General features: G+C 39.8%; 1 long non-coding RNA gene across 3 annotated transcripts in view; it reads left to right on the top strand.

Moving 5' to 3' along the window:
- The window catches only part of LOC132015068 (uncharacterized), a 49,266-nt gene extending 48,220 nt beyond the window's left edge, over positions 1-1,046 (top strand). For 2 of the 3 annotated variants that reach the window (XR_009403536.1, XR_009403534.1), the window contains exon 5: positions 154-1,046. This is a non-coding gene — a long non-coding RNA (uncharacterized LOC132015068). The remainder of the gene's footprint in view (positions 1-153) is intronic. The other variant, XR_009403535.1, reaches the window with a different exon arrangement.
- Positions 1,047-13,693: the final 12,647 nt, after the last annotated feature.

The raw sequence follows: 13,693 nt of genomic DNA, 5'->3' as shown, positions 1-13,693 counted from the left end.
GTCTGTGGTCCTTTCAGAAATGTGAAATTACTTTACTATTGTGGCATGGGCTCTATGGACTTCTACTTATCCTTTCCTACAATGTTAGCTCTCACCCCATAGGTCAATAAGCCACTATGGTATTCTGCTAATTGCTGAATATTTCTATTCCAGATCTGGCTTCTGAACCTGGGAAATTAACCAACAGGTAGGTTTATGGATTCACTGGACCCATGTGAGAGCCAAAATGTCATTAATTACCCAAGCTCCAATAGCCACTACTGAAGAACCACCGTGGTAGAGAACAGCCACTACAAAGCCCTTGAAGGATCCGGTTTTCCCCACATGGACATATTTTCAAAGCCTTGGTGCATGGCAAAGGATTCATAGTTAAGGGGTATCTGAGCAGTGTGTACACAATAATTCCTATCCCCCAAAGCTTTTGCATGCCTTTCCCTACAGTCCACGGAGGATGTTCTGGCATCACATTTTCATTTAATGGGTGAAACTGTTGGATCTACCTTTCAGTCAAAGAGCCAAGCAGGTTTTTAAGGCCACATGTGCTGCTGAAGTTAATACACTGACACCAGAGTTTCTAGTTGGTACATGCATGTCAATACATTCAGACTAGACCAACCTAGTATTCTTTCCACATTGGCCTACCAAAGTTAGGATTCATTTCCATACATATTATTTATGTTTTAGCCAATACAAATTTTCAAAATCTTGCAGCTTGATATCTATGATGCTCCTCTCGGATCATTTTTGAACCTCTCTCCTTGGAACCAGTTAATATTAAATTCTGTTACAGGTTTACAAACTCAGAGATAGGGAAGGTGAGTTGAGAACAATCTGCATTTCTCTAGAAGACCTAAGAATTCTTTATGGATTCTTCAAGTAAGGGAAGGCTAACTTCCTCGGACAAGAGAAAAAGGATATTTCTTCCAGGAAGAAAGGCTCAGAAGAATTTGAAATAAGACCAGATGTCCTCATCTCAATCTTCCAGGTTCCACTCTCTCCCAGTTAATGTGCCAACTTAAAATGCATTATCTTATTAAATAGGCAAGTCTCACGGGTGTAAACACAACTCCATCTTATTTTCTCTCACTGATTCATTTGAAATTGACTTTCTGGAGAAATTTTTACCCCATTACTAGAGTTTACTAGGATTCAGACACCATTCTAAGCATGTTACAAATATTAACTGAGTCAATCTTTATAATTCAAGGTAGTAGTGACTCTTATTCCCAATTTACAGAGGATGAAACTGGATCCAGGAGCAGTTAGGTGGCCCAAGATCAACAAAGCTGCCAAGTGGCCAATATGGGATTCAATCCCATGTAGTCATTTGGTTCCAAAGTCTAACACTTTTTTTTTTTTTTTTTAAGATTTTATTTGAGAGAGAGCAAGTGAGTGAGAACATGAGCCAGGGTATGGGCTGAGAAGCAGAATCCCCCACCAGGCAGGGAGCCTGACATGGGACTTGATCCCAGGATCCTGGCCAAAGACAGATGCTTAACCGACTGGGCCACCCAGGTACCCACAGGGTCTAATACTTTTAATCACTCCATCATGCAGCCCCTTGAATGTGAAGTCACTCCATCTACCCCCATTAAGCAGGAAGAGCAAAGCCAGCACCACACTGGGCACTGAAAGCCCTGGGATATGCAGAGGTGGCAATATCTACTAACACACAAGCAGAATGAATTTTCTTTGGCATGTTTTGTTTCATCACTACCTTCTGATGGGGAGAGCCCAAGTACAATGGTCAAATCCCTGAACTCCAGTGAAATGGAGGAACAGAGAAAGATTTCTCTTTCTATAGTGGGAGGTGGAGGCTCACTGGAGTTAGAATTCATGAAATATAAGAAGAGCACAAGTGTCCAGGAAGAATGGCAAAAGTCTTCCATACAGCACATAACACTGTCTTGCATGTATGTAGAGATACACATGAAATACTAGCAGTAATGGTCATTCCCAGCAGTTAAATTAAGCAAGGAAAGTGTGTTCTAAAGAAGTATCTAAATCTTACTCTGATGAATCTACATTTATTTATGCCCTTAACTTCACAAAATAGGTCTACTGTCCATATTTTTACTAACACATAGAAATACGTGTGTTTTATTAACATTCACCAATCCACCAAGCCAACACTGTCATAGACAAAAAAAGAAAAAAGATAAAAATACATCAACCCATATGCCTTTTGAACAAGAAAAAAGGATTCTCTCTCTTTCCCATGGAGATTCCATCTCCTCCACGCTTCTCGGATTCTCAGAATGTTGGTCTAAATTTAGGTTTAAATGACTTCCCAGGGCGCGATGTATTACATTCCAAAATATTATCCACATGTTCATGTTCTCTTCAAATCTATATTAATAGAAATAGGCCTCAAATTAAGGTTTTTAGACATAGACAACCCCAAATTAAGGTTTTTAGACTACGTTTTAACACCTTTGCAACTGGTGAATAAAGTCGTAGGGAAAAATCACACTTCACAAGAAATAACAGAAAAACCAAAATGTTTAGATGTGTTTACCAGTAAATATATGCACATTAAAGAAACCCAAAACACAAAAATGGGAAAATTCTTGTTTTATTGTAAGGCTTCATAAAGAATGCTACTGAATCAGACCAACTTGGTACTCTGCCTCAAAAGGAGCAGCAAGGGTTCCCTCTAGGACATGGTCAATTTCTGTACCCACTTGAATTTTACAGACCTTACATTAAAAAGCAGGTAGTGTATTATCTATAAGAAAATGTTTTCATACCCATTCCAAAAATCACTAATTAATTTAAAACTCAAGGGATTATCAAAACACTAAAACAGGACTCCCAAGTCACTGAGAGCATCATGTGACTCAAGAAACAACACTTGGATACCCTGAGAACATCCCCATTACTGCTTATCAGTCTGCCTCCTCTAGGAGGGATGAGGGGGCAGCCTAAATAATTTCAGGGGAGCACTTAAAGAGGCAAGAAGTACATTCATTTTCTGTCTTCCTGGGGGAGCAGCTCTATACATAGCTGCTTCCCACCTCCCAGACACACTGGTCATGTAAAAATGATGACCTCAGCAGAACAGGATGTGCCACCTATTCTTTTCACATCTTGCTTCTCACCACATTCTTCTATCTCCAGCCTCCCCTTCTCCTAACTTCATCCCACATGATACCCTTGACCTACTCAGATCCTTCCTCCTAGGTTCCACCTTAGATCCTGACTCACCTGCTCCCTTGTCAGCTCCTCTAGAAACACTCTTCCCTTCTCTTTCTGTATTTTTTATTTTTTTATTTTTTTAGGATTTTACTTATTTATCTGAGAGAGAGAGAGCACACACTTGTACACTAGCTAGATGGAGGGGCAAAGGGAAAGTGACAAGCAGACTCCCTACTGAACAAGAAGCCCTATGTGGGGTTCAATCCCAAGCCCCTGAGATCATGACCTGTGCTGAAATCAAGAGTGAGACCCTCAACCAAATGAACCACCCAGGTGCCCCCCAAACTTTCTGTTTTTAGAACTGCTCCCTTTGGGCCTTTCTCTCTGCTCTTCTAGAACAGTGGATAAAATAATACATTAATGAGAGATCAATTATTTGTCACAAATAATGCTCTAGTAAATTACTTCTCTAGGATAGCTGCATCTGAAAAGGAAATGCCTAAATTTCTATATGGTCTTCCTTTATTCCTCAGGATGAACTTTTTCCACTTATTATCTTTATTATCTCACTTGAAAGTGACTTTTTTTTTATCTTAGGTTATAAAATTTATGAACATGTCAATCTCCATTCTCAGATTATAAAATATGGGAGGGAAGCCACCACAAATTTGATATCCCCCAAACATCCTGCAATGACTCACTGAATTGTATCAGTTCTATGAATAAAGCCTGGTGGGGCTAGCAGGTTTTTCAGAGTACCCTCTAGCTTCCTGCACAAAAACCACTCTGGAATTAGGCAGTGAATGAAATTATATTTGGATTCCCTGGCCTCTCCCACAAGCAGTAAAGTTCCTCTTCTCCACCTGGCAGACAGGCATCTCAACATTGGGGGGACGTGGGTGGGGAGACAGCAAGGAAAAGAATGAACAAAATGACAAGGTGGAAAAACAAGTGCTATAGAAAGTACCAAATTATTCCTCACCATTTCTGTTACCTAGCAAGACCATATCCAAGAGGCTACTGAATCATGGTTTTCCTGGTTGTGGAAAATGATGTGATAAGAAATTACTGCCAAAGAGTAGATCACTTAACTTGGGAAAATAAAATCCTCAAGATTCCAACAGCATAGCATATGGTATCACGTTACCACACAGAAGAGACTACATTTGAAAAAAATCCCATTCCTAAGAAATATGCTAATTTCAATCCAGACATTTGTCTTTGGGGGAAATATGCACATTCTAAAATTAAAGCTACCAGACCCAATGACAAGATAAAGGTAGTTAATTGTACAAAGAAGAAAGGAGAGAACTGGGAGTCAGGGGAGGAGGAGGGAAATAAAAGAGGAAAAAGGGAAGAGGAAAGAAAGACCCTAGAGTATCTTCAAGCATTTAAAATACTTAGAGGATCAAGAATTCCTATGTTTTAGACATACATCTGTCATATTAATAATTATTTTGAACTGGTTGAATTGTCCCTGAAAAAGGCTACAAATTTTTCAAATACAAGTTGCACCTGTGGTGATGGCAAACCTCCTGCTTTGGAAAAGCTGAAAAAGGGTCAGGTTTCCCACTACATCAAGAAGCACTGAAAATGTAGCACTCCATCCAAAGAGGTCTAGCATTCCAGAAAACTTGGAAATGGGAGACATTAAAAAAAAAAAAAAAATTAGCAAAGCTCTGTAGTTGAAAGGCAATGAATACAACTTGATGTTTGAAATAATCTAGAGTTGGGAGAGAGCCTTTAATTAACTTATCCATTAATTCATGTAACCTTCTCTTCACTCATTCAACAAGTATTTATTGAATGCCTTCTACGTGCCAGGTCCTGGAGATACTGTGCTGAATAAAGCAAACAGAGTTGACAGGATATATGTTTTTCATTGCATAGTAGGGTTTTGCTTTTGCTCCAGGAGAGATTATGGAGAGATAATATATTTTGGTTTTGTCATTAGATGGCAGAATACGGCATTTATTTCTTGATGAACCCCTCAGGGATGTTAATTGGACTTTGTGTCACTAGGAATGTGACAAATTGATGTAATAGAGTATACTGCCATTAATTATAACTTGCCTCTCTCATAAATATTTCAGAAACCATTCTTTAGTGGGAAAAGGAGAAAAAAGGAACAGAATTTTGGAAAACAAAATTTTTTAAACTAAAAGATGTATAAAAGGACTCATTTTCTATTCGGTCTCAAGCAAATCATTCACAGGAATGTTAATGGTGACAAAGAATTACCAAACTTTGCTCTCTGTCTCTAAGGATTTTACATTTTAAATGTTGGGTTTCAAACTAAGTGGAAACCTGAGGAAGTCTTTTAAAAGTCCTAAACAAGCAAAAACACGAATATGCTTTACAAATACCCAGGTTGTCATGTCATCCTTTACCTACTGCTTTCCGCCACACTTCCTCTCAAACTGATTTTCAGTCTCATACACCTCTTTTAGGTTTTTTTTTTTTTTTTAAGATTTATTTATTTATTTATTTGACAGAGAGAGAGATCACAAGTTAGGCAGAGAGGCAGGCAGAGAGAGAGGAGGAAGCAGGCTCCCTGCTGAGCAGAGAGCCGGATGCAGGGCTCAATCCCAGGACTCTGAGATCATGACCTGAGCCGAAGGCAGCGGCTTAACCCACTGAGCCACCCAGGCGCCCCTCTTTTAGGTTTTATTGAGAGTTTATTGCCATAAAATCCAATGAACCTAACCCACAGATCATTCTGTCTGCCAAGTGAAGCTTAAAATCTAAAGCCAGATAGTGCTCATTGGTGCTTCTTTACTCAGAAATTCCAGCAGTGAAAACAAATGCAGTATCTGTATAAACACTCTCACTCCTAGCTTTAGTTGGTTTCCAGTCATCTATCCAACCAGTTTTCACAGCCATAACATGGTACTTTGTCATTCATTACATAGGTTTCCCCTCTCACCACCTCTTCATCTTTTCCCATGTTCCTCCCAGCATTTGGAGAGAGCTACCCCTCCCTCTCCACACATTCCATGTCACCTCTTCCTTCAAGGTCTAACTCAAACACTTCTCCCCATGGACCCAGGATCTGAGGCCTGGTCAGGTTAACAATGGTTCCTCTTTGAACTCCAAGAGCATTTTTGTTTGTACTCCACATTTTGATCCTTGGCCAAATATTGACAGTTTTTGTTTTCTGAAGACCAGCAACTGTTTTAATCGGTCGCTAAAATGTTATAGCACAGAAACACTTCACCCAACACATGCCTAAGTTTTAGAAGGAAAGTGAGTCCCCAACTGGTTAAAACACAAGGAAATACAGAACCTAAAAGGTGAAGGGTCCGCTATCCTCCCTTGTTCAAGGTCATCTGTCCTTGTTCTAAGCAGGATTTAACTTAATTATTGAATTATTCAAACTAAACCCACCCTCAGAAATTATGAAATAAAAAAAACTTGCCTGCAATACATCTTACCTTTCCTTTTTCACCCAGACTTTTAAGTTACTTTTTCTTCCCAGTGATGTCAAAGTAGAACAAATATCTGATGTCAAAATCAGGGAAACTAATTCACTCTCCTGAATGTAGTCTTGAGCCAAGGATCAGGAGAGATCCCCTTCTCTTTGCCAGGCCCCAAGTTAATTAGCAATTTTTTTTTCTGGATTATGGTGAATAAATGTTCATATCTTCATTGCAGTGACCTTAGGAAGAATATTTCCAATGAAATCAATATTTCTTATTGAAGGTAACATTAAAGAACAATAATAGATAAGATTATTTAAACCTTTGCATTTGATAGCTCATTTAATCCTCTTGAACCTTATATGCAAATCATACTTTCAATATCTGTCCACTCTAGCCCCACACAACCCCAGGCTGTTCACAGCACAACAACCAGAGTGACTTTTTAATATCCTAAGTGAGACTGTCACCACTCTGTTCAAAACCCTTAGTGGTACTTAGTCTCTCTGCTAATGAAAGCCAAAATGTTTACAATGGCCTTCAAGATCCTCCAAGCTCTGGCACACCCTTCTCTAACTTCATTTCCTACTACTTTTTGTTTCCCCGCTCCATTCCAACCATCTGTGCCTTTTGGCCCATCTTCAAACACAGCAAGCACCTCTCCCTCCCAGGTCCTTGCTTTATTGCATAGGCTCCAGTGACCTCTTCCCAAAGAGACCATAATTTTGAAATTGCAACAGTGTTGGAGAGGATGCGGAGAAAGGGGAACCCTCTTACACTGTTGGTGGGAATGCAAGTTGATGCAGCCACTTTGGAAAACAGTGTGGAGATTCCTTAAGAAATTAAAAATAGTGCTACCCTATGACCCTGGAATTGCACTACTAGGTATTTACCCCAAAGATACAGATGTAGTGAAAAGAAGGGCCATCTGTACCCCAATGTTCATAGCAGCAAAGGCCACTGTTGCCAAACTGTAAAAAGAATCAAGACACCCTTCAATAGACAAATGGATAAGGAAGATGTGGTCCATATATACAATGGAGTATTATGCCTCCATCAGAAAGGATGAATACTCAACTTTTTGTATCAACATGGGCAGGACTAGAAGAGATTATGCTGAGTGAAATAAGTCAAGTGGAGAGAGTGAATTGTCATATGGTTTCACTTACTTGTGGAGCATAAGGAATAACATGGAGGACATTAGGAGAAGGAAAAGAAAAGTCAACTAGGGGAAATCAGAGGGGGAGATGAACCATGAGATACTGTGGACTCTGAGAAACAAACTGAGGATTTTGGAGGAGAGAAGGGGGTGGGAGGTTGCATGAGTCTGGTGGTGGGTATTAAAGAGGGCACATATTGCAGGGAGCACTGGGTGTGGTACATAAACAATGAATCTTGGAACATTGAAAAAGTTAAATTAAATTTTAAAAATATAAAATTTAAAAATTTAAAAAATACCACTTCCTTATATCAGGGTGATGCAACATGGGGGCTTAAGCGGGTAGGAGAAGAATAAATGAAACAAGATGGGATTGGGAGGGAGACAAACCATAAGTGACTCTTAATCTCACAAAACAAACTGAGGGTTGCTGGGGGGAGGGGGTTTGAGAGAAGGGGGTGGGATTATGGACATTGGGGAGGGTATGTGCTTTGGTGAGTGCTGTGAAGTCTGTAAACCTGGTGATTCACAGACCTGTACCCCTGGGGATAAAAATATATGCTTATAAAAAATAAAAAAATAAATAAAAAAAAATAAATGGGCAGAGGACATGAACAGACATTTCTGCCAAGAAGACATCCAGATGGCCAACAGACACATGAAAAAGTGCTCCATATCACTCGGCATCAGGGAAATACAAATCAAAACCACAATGAGATATCACCTCACACCAGTCAGAATGGCTAAAATCAACAAGTCAGGAAATGACAGATGCTGGTGAGGATGTGGAGAAAGGGGAACCCTCCTACACTGTTGGTGGGAATGCAAGCTGGTGCAGCCACTCTGGAAAACAGCATGGAGGTTCCTCAAAATGTTGAAAATAGAACTGCCCTATGACCCAGCAATTGCACTATTGGGTATTTACCCTAAAGATACAAACGTAGTGATCCAAAGGGGCACGTGCACCCGAATGTTTATAGCAGCAATGTCCACAATAGCCAAACTATGGAAAGAACCTAGATGTCCATCAACAGATGAATGGATCAAGAAGATGTGGTATATATACACAATGGAATACTATGCAGCCATCAAAAGAAATGAAATCTTGCCATTTGCGACAACATGGATGGAACTAGAGCGTATCATGCTTAGAGAAATAAGTCAAGCAGAGAAAGACAACTATCATATGATCTCCCTGATATGAGGAAGTGGTGATGCAACATGGGGGCTTAAGTGGGTACGAGAAGAATAAATGAAACAAGATGGGATTGGGAGGGAGACAAACCACAAGTGACTCTTAATCTCACAAAACAAACTGAGGGTTGCTGGGGGGAGGGGGTTTGGGAGAAGGGGGTGGTATTATGGACATTGGGGAGGGTATGTGCTTTGGTGAGTGCTGTGAAATGTGTAAACCTGGTGATTCACAGACCTGTACCCCTGGGGATAAAAATATATGTTTATAAAAAATAAAAAATTAATTAAAAAAAATTTAAAAAATAAAAAGAAATTGCAACACCCATTTCTACCCCTACAGTATTCCCTATTTCCTTAATTCTCCTTGATTTGTTTTACCCTAGAAGTTATCAATATCTTAGACACTGTATTAATTTTTTGTTTGTGGGCTTGCTTCTTTATTGGGTTTTATTTATTGTTTTGTCTCCCTCACTCTGGAATTTAAGCTCTGCCAGGATCAGTGTTTTTGTGTTTTGTTCCCTTGAACTCCTAATGTTAGAACAGTGCCTGGAACATAGTAGACACTAAGTAAATATTCACTGAATGACTGTATGGAAGAAAATGACATACAGAGAGGTTAAGAAATTTGTTTAAGGACATACAGTGGAAAGAAGTGGGAATTAAACCATCTCTGCTTAATCTACCTCTAAATAATAGAGGAGTATCTAAGGCTGAGTTTCTCAGAAGCAGACCCTGACACCAAGATGTATATGCAAGTATTATATTAGGGCAATATTCCCAGGAGGAATCCATAAGGGAGTGGGGGAACTGGCAGCAAAGAGGAGGGAGTCAAGAAGGTGTGATGTCAGGCAGTCCTGAAGAGTATAGTTTCTGCCTGGTCCCACAGGGTACCTCTGGAATATAAGTCACACCTTGACTCAGAGGAGTTCTAGGAGACTCAAAGCAAGGATCTGGGCTTAATGGTCCATCACTAGGCAGTTATTAATCAGGGGCTGGGAGATGGGAGAAGGTGTACAGTCTGAAGTGCTTCCTTCCAATTCTCTGTGCATAATGGCAAAGAAGTTGTTCCAATAGCCTGGTTACAGTTAGGGCTTAGAGGGGGAAAGCACACCATAAGGTATGAAGCCTTTGGAGTGGAGGGAGAGCACTAACATGTGTACTACTGTGGTCCTTCCATGATTCTCTTACTGCCTAAAATCATGCCCAACTCCATGTCATGGCCTAAGACTCCACATAATTTGACCTCTGTTGACAATGCAATCCACATCTTATACCACTATTCCCTTGCTTCCTATGAACTGGCAGCTCACTAACCACAGGACCTTTGCATCTGCTACCTTTGCTTCTAGAAGATTCTTCATTTAACTCTTCACACACATTTTCCTTTCGACTTTTCACAGGCCAGCCTAAATAACCTCAAGGAAACGTTACTTGAGTACTGAATCATCCCAAAACTTTTTATTTCCTAAAACAAAGCACCTTATCACAATTTGTAATCATTTTTGTTTCTTTAGTTTATCTATATTCATATTGTTTCCTCACTAAAATACAAGCCCCATCAAGATAATGGCAAATCTGTTTGCCCACTTGTAATATCCCTAGCACCTGGCCATTACAGGAACTCAAATTATCCCTTGAGTGAAAAGAAACACAGAGAGAAATCAAAAGAGCATGCAAAATCACAGCTGCATCTACCTACCCAAATCTATTTGGGTAGATCTTCAAAAGCTTAAAATAGTTATCCAAATTACAAATAGGCCTGGAAAGTTAAGGGCATACTCTCATACTAGTTTGGTTAGTACTGCAACTTCTAAACCAGATAATTTTAGTTACAGATAGACCCAGCCACTCTTCACCCTCAGAGAAGTCACCAATTTACACTACATAAGACTAGAGGCTAAGATGGAAGACTAATAATACAAAGGCTTCATTAGCCCATAATTTCGCTACATTAGTTAAAATTACCCAGGGACTTCAAGCAGAAGCCGCCCAGAAAAAGTACAGAAACTGCCCCCTACTCTGTAATCTCCATTAACTTTCTCCCTTTCTGTCTTTTGTGAATTAGAAGATAGTGCACCAAATGGAAAGTAGAAGAACAGTTTTATCTTTTCTTGTCTCGACCATGGAATAAAAGCCACTTTCCTCTCCCAAATAAAAGGAAATAGTCATTTCTTATCTCGAAAATTCTGCTTCGACACACACAAATTTTACAACAGACACAAACAGGAACACAGAATATCAATTTTAAGAACTCTCTGAGGTCAAAACAAACTTCCAGCTTGTTTTGATTATAGAAACTTCAGAGACTTATTAATGTGCTGATTTGCCACCAAGGACAAAAGCTTTCCGCCTATGTAGGCTACAAACATTTCCAATTTCTGAATTTTAAATATTTCTGGTAAGAATGATCTTCACAATTTCTTTGGAAGGAACCTATATTATTTAATAACATGACTAAGAAAAAAAGTATTCTTGTACCTAAATTTAAATTTTTCTCTTGTTAATCCTAATAATAAACTGCACATGTTAACCAGGCTTCCATCATTTATCTATATACACACAATAAAACATACAATAAAACTAGAACAGGGTTAATTAGACCCTTTTTTCAAGGCCAAGCTCAACTAGCATCTCTTCCAGGTAAACTTTCCCCTTCCCACACTCCCAAGTAATCCACGGATACCCTTCTTAAAATTTCAAAAATTACTCCCCCTGGGCCTTCTGGTACCTACCTCCTTGTGCCATCTATGTTCCTGATTATTTAAGTGAATCAACCCCCTGCCCTCCCCTGTGTGGGGTTTGGATATAAGAAGTACTCTAGGGCTACAATGCCCAGCCTCCCCGACCCACCAGCAACATGTGCTCGTATGAATCTTTCCGTGAGCGGCGTAAGGAACGTAATTTTCTTTAACTCAACTTAAGCTCTGTTTCAGTTCCTCATTCCATCTGATTCAGAAGTGATCTAATCAATTCCAGGTTTTCTCAATCAATTTGGGGCTCTCCGCCTCCCCCTCCAGAATATGACTGCTTTGCATCTATGTTGGGGGAGGGTGGTGGGGTTGCCAGTAGTTGTAACCACACTCCCCCACTCCTCCTCCACCACATATTCTAAGAAATAATTCAACTCATCTCCTATTCCAGGTGCTGGTCCTGCTGGTGCAAGCTGAGCCCCTCCCTCCAACTCAGCAGCCCCCACCCTCCTCACCACACCTCCAGATATGGCGGCCCTCAGTGTTGTTGAGAGTCTCTTCTGGCTCTCTGAAGTCAAAGTGGCATTGTCCTGGTCATTTTGGTATCATCATTTTAAAAAATGACAACCTTGCTCCTGTTATGCATACTTAGACACTCTCTTTCCAAGCCCATATATACTAAAAACACCACCAGCGAAAACAAAAAAACAACAACAAAAAACAGGTGTGGAGGGATTTAAAGGAATATAACTAGAGAATGTTTTCTACAGCATTTCTTTTTCAATGCTAACTTTTGAGATCTGTTTATCAAAGCCATACATGCAGTCACGCTAGTCCCCAGCCCTAGCCGCTTCTGCCAACAGACTCAACCTCTGACTGTTTGTTCCCATTCTCCTGATAGTTCTCCAGCCAAGATATTCCAGGAGCTCCTCACCCACTCCTGACATTTCCCATGAACTTCACTATTAACCTCACTCCACAGTACCCACCACCCACCCTGCCTTCTCTCATTGTTCCAGTTTGCAAGTCTTTCTTTTATCTTTATTGCCTACTGATACAACCTGGACTCCTTGTTCTCTCCACCATACAGAACGTTGTTTACTTGCCCTTTAGTATGTTAAGCTATTGGCTTAACATACTAAACTCTCCCCCACCCCACCTTCACCATCTTCTGTCATCCATAGCTTAACTGAGTATGAGAAAATTGATAGCATGGATGCTGCTCTGTAACCATCATCTGGTCTTCCGTGTTCTGTCAATACATTGTTCTAGAAGGCACAAAACCCAAGAGTTTATACTATTATAACTAGATACATAGTTTTCCAATGCAGAACAATTCTTAAGATAACATTTCTTTTCTGGTTCTTTTCTGTTTATCCTAGAGTTGATTTGCTTTATTGTTTGCTCTTTTTTTTTTTTTTTTAAGAAAAATATCTTCATTTAAAAAAGAAAATCCATTTCGAGTTTATCTTTGTGTATGGTGTAAGAGAATGGTCCAGTTTCATTCTTCTACACATAGCTGTATAATTTTTCCAGCACCATTTATTGAAGAGTCTGTCTTTTTTCATTGCATATTTTTTCCTGCTTTGTTGAAGATTATTTGACCATAGAGTTGAGGGTCTATATCTGGGCTCTCTACTCTGTTCCACTGGTCTATATGTCTCTTTTTGTGCCAGTACCATGCTGTCTTGGTGATCACAGCTTTGTAGTAAAGCTTGAAATCAGGCAACGTGATAACCCCAGTTGTTTTTCTTTTTCAACGTGAGGCAAGAATCTATGAAAATCCTAGAGGAGAACATAGGCAGTAACCTCCTCGACATTGGCCACAGCAACTTCTTTCAAGATATGTCTCCAAAGGCAAAGGAAACAAAAGCAAAAATGAACTTTTAGGACTTCATCAAGATCAAAAGCTTCTGCACAGCAAAGGAAACAGTCAACAAAACAAAGAGGCAACCCATCGAATGGGAGAAGATATTTGCAAATGACACTATAGACAAAGGGCTGATAGCCAAGATCTATAAAGAACTCCTCAAACTCAATACACACAAAACAGATTATCACATCAAAAAATGGGCAGAAGACATGAACAGACC

Source organism: Mustela nigripes, chromosome 4, assembly GCF_022355385.1.
Source record: "Mustela nigripes isolate SB6536 chromosome 4, MUSNIG.SB6536, whole genome shotgun sequence".
NCBI classification, from domain to species: domain Eukaryota; kingdom Metazoa; phylum Chordata; class Mammalia; order Carnivora; family Mustelidae; genus Mustela; species Mustela nigripes.
The sequence above is the reverse complement of the archived record's forward strand: the minus strand, read 5'-3'. Positions and strand labels throughout refer to the sequence as shown.